Raw genomic sequence first — 6803 nt, 5'->3', positions numbered from 1 at the left:
CAATCATATTTCTTCATATTTGTTACATTAGATAAGACACTGTAATGACGGTTAATTTAAGCTTTAGATTAGTCTGCCATAATGTGCACTGCAAGTCTAGTACTTGCCTGAAGCTGCACCGGGTAGGAAAAGTAACTATGCAAACCATGAATCTAATGTCAAAGTAATATAGACTAGGGTGTATGGTAGACTGGACAGCTGTAGGTCTCAATGAGATCTGACATCCAAAGCACTGTTTATCTACATTTTATCCTGATACAAAATATAAGGGACAGACACACAGAATAATGGATCCAATTCTGTACTATTAAGTTACTTGACAAAGAGCGCCAGCATTATCACTTTTGTTATGAATCATTCTGCTTCTAGATCACTTTGCTTCAGACAGGTGTGGAACCAGATGAATTAAATAACAGACAGACTTGTGTACAATATACAGATGTTCTAGAAGAAGGGATGGAAGCTCCTACCAGTAGATATTAATGTCCCCACAAACAAGAGAAGACAACAGAAGCATAAAAAGTTATGAGAACTTCAAGACTAAATTAGAGATCGTCTAGCACTTATAAAATTGCTTATGTACCATACAAAGAACAGACAAAAGAAGATCATTCAAATAGGAAAGGACAGGATAGAATATTATGGCCAGCTATTTCTAGAAGCTGAAATGGAGTCCCAAGATTAGCAAATTGCTTCTACAAACACACATAAAGCACAGGACTAATTTTCTCCTCCAACTGTAACCCCAAGAGGACATTATCAATCAGCTTAATCTTGTAAATTAGCACAGGTTGTGATTTCAACCTGAATATTCCAGGATTATACTACCTATATAGTATTTTCTTTCTCCAAGTAAAGAAATCTTGCAGAAACTATACACAAAAAGGTGCTAAAACAAGATAAAGGCAGCATGTTAGAAAATTCAAAATTTAGTATGTCAGTTTATGCATACATATTATTAATTTATTTAATACAACCATACATTTTTTTCTGTAGTCCTGGCCTCAGTCAGCAAACAAGAAGGATCAGCTATAAAGATGAATCCCCCGCGGCCCCGCACACGGGCGCCGGCTGGGCCGCACGGGGACACCTTCCCCTCCGAGACGCCGCCGGTACTCACCCTCACGACACGAACATTCAGGAACCGAGGAGCCAGCCGGGCCAGGCCCAGAGGCGGCCACCCCAAGCCTGCCACCTCTCCCCGCAGCACAATGGCGACAGCGCCGAGACGGCCGGCTGTCAATCACCGCCCGCGCCCCGCCCATGCTGAGCTCTCGCGAGAACTGCGGCGGGAGCAGCCTGGGGGCGGGGCCGCGGGGCGGGAGGGCGGACGAGCCTGGCCCTGGCCCTGGTTCCACTGCTGGCCCTGCTTCTAGCTCTGGCCCTGGTTCCGGCCCTGGCCCTGGCCCCACAACTAGCCCTGCTTCTAGCCCTGGCCCTGGTCCTGGCCCTGGCCAGGCAGGGCGGCGTGGCAGGAGCCGGGGGAGCAGCCGCAGGGGTCCTGTGTTTGCACACAGCGAATGGTGCCACAAGGAGACCCAGGGTCGCATTTAGCACTGCTCACTTCAGCCGCGAGAGATTAAAATTGTGGCACTCTGCAGAATAAAGGCGATCTGAAAAATCCTCATATTAAAGACACAGTTTCTTTTCCTTTTGTGGAGAAACATCCCAAAAGCCACAGTTTGAATCAACTTTCAAGTTCAACTTTCAGCCTTAAAACTGCAAACAGAGGTTCTGTGTTTTCTTCCTATGTTGAATAGCTTCAATGTTATTTTGTAAATAAATCCACCATATCTCAAGAACAGCCATACATAGCCTGGATCTGATTTCAGTCCCCTGAAGCCCATGGTGGGGTGGGAGTATCGGAGAAAGCCTCAACTGCAAAGTGATGGAAATGCCATTGACCTTATTGTATTCAGACTTTAGTTTTGTCCTCTTGAAAGTAATAGACATTGGCAGACATTTTTACTGGAGGGGAAGATTTTGCATGACTTACGAAATCAGGAGACAATCATCAAATTCTGAAAATGCCAAGCCTTTGCAAAATCTCTATCATAAACCAGTTATGGTTTTCAGTGTCCCTGCCCACTACAGAATATGGCAGAGATCTGACACTATGGTGTTATCTGAACCAGACTCTTAAGAAGACATGTTGTGTTATTATCATGGAGTCTAGGCTTCTGTCACTGCAGTCACAAGTCTCAGTATTTTACTGATACAATATCCATCTGTCATCAGTCTACAGCAGGGCTTTCCTGAAGCCTACTACCACAGTGAGTGTCCTAGCTGTTGCAAGTCAGATAAAGGGGGTGTGCAATAGTAGCAGGCTAGCCATTCTTTAAGGGAGGAAAAAAGAAAAAAAAAAAAAAAGAACAATCCAAAACACCAAAAAACACAAGCGGTCACCCTGGCACAGGCCTACAACATATACAGATTCAGTGTCTGCATGCCTAATAGCTCTGACAGATCTGGGATGCATGAAAGACCAGTCAGGCTGGTTAGAATTTAGCCAGGTGTAATCTCTAAATTACAGGACAGTCCTATGTTTAACAATATCCTTGATTCTGTTTCCCATTCATGCTTTTAAGTGTGTTTTTCCATAGGTTTGGATTGTGACTGGTTTTGTTCACTGATTCTCTTTCATAGAGAAGTGGTGGACCAAGTACTAGTGAGTTGGAGATGAGGACAAACAGCTGGGAAGAGCTGTACACAGAGAGACACGCAACGTTCAGATGCAAACTGAGAGAAAGGATGCTGGGTTTTTGCTGATGGGCATGTAGCCTTTCACCAGCATGCCCAAAGCAAGGCATATTGGACTTGGAAAAATCTTGACTATAGCAGCCAAAAGCAGGCTGCTGCCCCTGCCAATACCATTTATTTGGCGTATCAGTCTCCAGGGAAAGAGGGCAGCTGGGAATGGACTTGATAAGTCATTCCAGCAGTAGCAGCTGCCCTTTTGCCTGGTTAGCTTAACTTAGAGTTAGATCTACATTAAATGTCAGTCAATCCTTACAGGAGGCATTCTGTCTTTTAGTCATGCACAAATCAATTGTAATTCACAGATTGAGCAAAATGACTGTGTGAATGTAGAGGACAGAGCATCAGCCCTCCTGCAGCCAGAACAGATCATGGCCACCACTAAGCAAGTCCATTATGCTTTTCTTTTAAAAAGCAAGTTAAAAGATAAGCAGTGTACGGTCTGTCCAATGAAAAACTTCAGAGATCTTCAACTCGGTCTCACTATCATCAGAAGAGGATTTACTAAGAAGTGCTAAGAAAGATGTTACACCATTCACTGCATAAGCCCTGTCCAATGCAATGCACAATTTGTATTACTCAAGGGTTGATGAAATACCCTTTTTATTAGCCATCTATGAGCCATTGTTGGCCATACTATTGTCACAGCTTTGTTCCTCTTCCTAGAACAAAAAAAAATTACACTTACACCTAAGCTTATAGGCTTGCATTTTTTTCTTAATCTGCACAATGGATCAAATATCTACCCTGTAGTACTGTAACACTACGTACGTAAATTAATTACAAATATAGAAAATTGGGAAAGGTTAAGATGTAATAATCAATGTCACCACATTGCACAAAGACTTCTCTACAATGTGAATCATTGCTAAAACGGTACCATCTAATCAGCCTGGAATACAGTTTGGGATTTTTCTTAAGGAAAATGTCAAAATGTTGGGTGACAGGGGCTGAAGTCACAAAAGCCTGTGCAATAATGCACTTGTAAACAGCAAAGCAGCAGGTTTAGAGTACATCTGCTTCGTCATGTTCTTTAACCATATGAAGAATATGGAAATAGGCAGATTCAAGTCAGATAGTTATTAACAGAGTTACTATCCCTGCCCATTCTTATATCCTCTCACAAAAGTTGTTTTTTCAAAAATGACTGAACTTTTCATAGAATCTGTCCTTAAGTGGATCATAGTCTGAAATTTTAAGATTATCTGAAATTACTGTTGTCTAGTTGCCTAGTTTTAATCTATCCATGTTAGTAAGTCATTCTTAAGTAAAAAGCACTTCTAATAACCATCGGAAGATAGACACTTCCCAAAGAGTTTTCGTAACATTTCTGACCATTCTGTAAGAATTTTATTAGAGAGCACTAGATTGGGGTGGGTTTTTGGTGCAGTTTAGATCGTACCTTGAATATTTGTTGTTATGAAGGGCTTCAGGCAATATCCTAAGCATTTTGACCCTCTCCTTTCAGTGAGAAATGCCACCAGAAAAGGTGGCATTCCCAGATCGAAAAAAGGTTTTTGGATGTGGCATGTGTTCACATAGATCATCCCAAATATTACCGTAACCGTTCATGTTTGTAAAGCTGGGCACAGACAAGAGGGAGACTTCCATGGATTGCAGATATTGTGTCCCAGAAAGACAAAAATGCATCCTTGAGTCAAAAGTCAGTCCACTCCACACTTACTGTGAAATACAGTTTTTTTGAATACACCATCTGCTGTGTATGTGTAGCTTAGACTGCAGAAGAGGAATAGATTGAAGAACTTGCACACAGACAAAATCAGGGCAATCTCAAAGCATCCTTTTACTGTGTTTTTTCTGCATTGAAGAGTTACTTTAAGTTATATGTGGACTTGGTTGTGGTTTTTTTTTAATCAGCTAAAACATGTACTATGAAGATAGTCCCTACAGTGGACTCTATACAGACTCCAAGGGCTATCTTCAACTAGTTTAAACCTTGCCTTTTGTGGCTGGACGCTAGGTGCCCCTAAAAGCCACCCTATCTCTCCCCTCCTCAGCTGGACAGGGGGTGGAAATACACAAAAGGCTTGTGGGTTGAGATAAGGACTGGGAGAGACCATTCACTAATTACTGTCATGGGCAAAACAGGCTCTATTTGGGGAAAATTAATTTAACTTATTAGCAATCAATTCAAAGAAGGGTAATAAGAAATAAAACCAAACCTTAAAACACCTTCCCCCCACCCCTCCCTTCTTCCCAGGCTTAACTTTACTCCCGACTTCTCTCCCTCCTGCCCCCAGCAGCGCAGGGGGCAGGGATGGGGGCTGTGGTCAGTTCATCACCCCTTGTCTCTGCTGCTCCTTCCTCCTCGGGGGGAGGACTCCTCACACTAGTCCCCTGCCCCAGTGTGGGGTCCCTCCATGGAGACAGTCCTGCATGAACTTCTTCAGCGTGAGTCCTTCCCACGGGCTGCAGCTACTCCCAAACTGCTCCAGCATGGGTCCCTTCCATCGGGGGCAGTCCTCCCAGCAACAGACTGCTCCCGCGTGGGTGCCGAGTCCTGCCAGCAAACCTGCCCCAGTGTGGGCTCCTCTTTCCACGGTGCCACAGGTCCTGCCAGGAGCCTGCTCCAGCGCGGGCTTCCCACGGGGCCACAGCCTGCTCCGGCGTGGGGTCCTCCCCGGGCTGCAGGTGGAGATCTGCTGCACCGTGAACTTCCATGGGCTGCAGGGGACAGCTGCCTCACCATGGTGCAGAAAAACCCAGATGGCACTTTATTGCTTAACCCAGGGTAGAGCAGTCGAAATTACTCCTTTGAAGATGGAGATGTCTTTGCTTATTGATATTTAGGAAGAAATTTTGCTACTGAAAACTTACTAAAACTTGGATGGCCTTAAGATATCTTTCTGTGTGTCTAAGTTATAAGAATCAAAGAATCGCACAAAACCAACACATACATATACATAAACATAAGGGGTGAAAAAAGTTTTTGAACAAAAATAATAGCAATGTAAGATTTTATTGAAATCTACCCGAGCTCTGTTACTGAGGAGAGTATGTAAGTAGGGTCAGGAGTATAATATGTTTTACTCCTGTGTTGACGAGAATGGACTGGAATCCAGAAACAACATAATTATTGTTATTGTGTTATTGTGACTAATTTAGTGTTAAAGGAGAGAAGGAAGTGGGAGGAGCAAAGCATCAGGAATTTTGAATTGCATGGGCACACAATAAGGGGATCATTGTGCTTTTCCTGTAATTGAAATACAGGCAATAGAGTTGTCTCTCTCTCTTCCTCTCAAGATAACAACTTGAATTTATTTATTTTCCTTAATTTGTATTATGTCCATCATTTTTACAGGTAGGAACAAATAACTGCAATTAAAACAGAAGACATTTTCAACTCCTGGCGAAACTACACCTCTGTTGCTCTTGCTATATGGTTGTGTCCTGGTTCAGCTAGGATAGGGTTAAGTTTTCCCCAGCAGAGAGGGGGAAGGGATCTCCAGCCGGGTTATTCACACCATGCTGATGTCAGGTCTGGGCAGGAGCATGGGAATTTTTTCCTTTGTGGCTTTGGTTGCAGGGAGCATGGGGCTGTCTGTATCCATTGCGGTATTTCTCTGTATATCTTTTGTCTTGTTCACTGTTATTACTGTTTATTGTTGTTATCATTGCCACTGTTGTTGTTCAGATTGCTTATTACACTGTTGTATTAAATTTCTTCTCATTTTAACCCGGGGTTTGTGCCCTACTTGTGTCCGAGGGTGGGGAAGGGACAATGGTAACGTGTTCTCCGGTCCCAGCAGGGCCTAAATCACCACAGGTTGAAAAGATTGTCCCTTTCTTGAGGTTCAACTAAGAAAAAGTCAAAATGAACAATTGCATATTGCTGTGCACTTAATAAGGCCAGGGTAAATCTCTTCTTTTTGTGCCTAACACAAACGGGAAAATAAATATCAAGACGATTTTACTTAATAAATCAAGTGTAGAAATAGGAACGTAGTCCTGGCTTCTACTGTCACATGTACCAGAAGTGTATTTCACCTGTTGAAAAGCTACTGAACTACTCTCTGGCTGCCTGA

At 43.2% G+C, this 6803-nt stretch overlaps 1 protein-coding gene across 4 annotated transcripts in view; it reads right to left on the bottom strand.

Moving 5' to 3' along the window:
* MARCH7 (membrane associated ring-CH-type finger 7) overlaps positions 1-1253 on the bottom strand; it is a 25422-nt gene extending 24169 nt beyond the window's left edge. For 2 of the 4 annotated variants that reach the window (XM_026852220.1, XM_026852222.1), the window contains exon 1: positions 1116-1253. The gene's annotated coding sequence lies outside the window, so the exon portion shown is untranslated. The remainder of the gene's footprint in view (positions 1-1115) is intronic. The other 2 variants (XM_026852221.1, XM_026852225.1) reach the window with 2 other exon arrangements.
* Positions 1254-6803: the final 5550 nt, after the last annotated feature.

Source organism: Athene cunicularia (assembly GCF_003259725.1).
Source record: "Athene cunicularia isolate RWA chromosome 7 unlocalized genomic scaffold, athCun1 chr7_part1, whole genome shotgun sequence".
Taxonomy (NCBI): Eukaryota; Metazoa; Chordata; class Aves; order Strigiformes; family Strigidae; genus Athene; species Athene cunicularia.
Note: the sequence above shows the minus strand (reverse complement) of the source record. Positions and strands in the feature narration are given on the sequence as shown.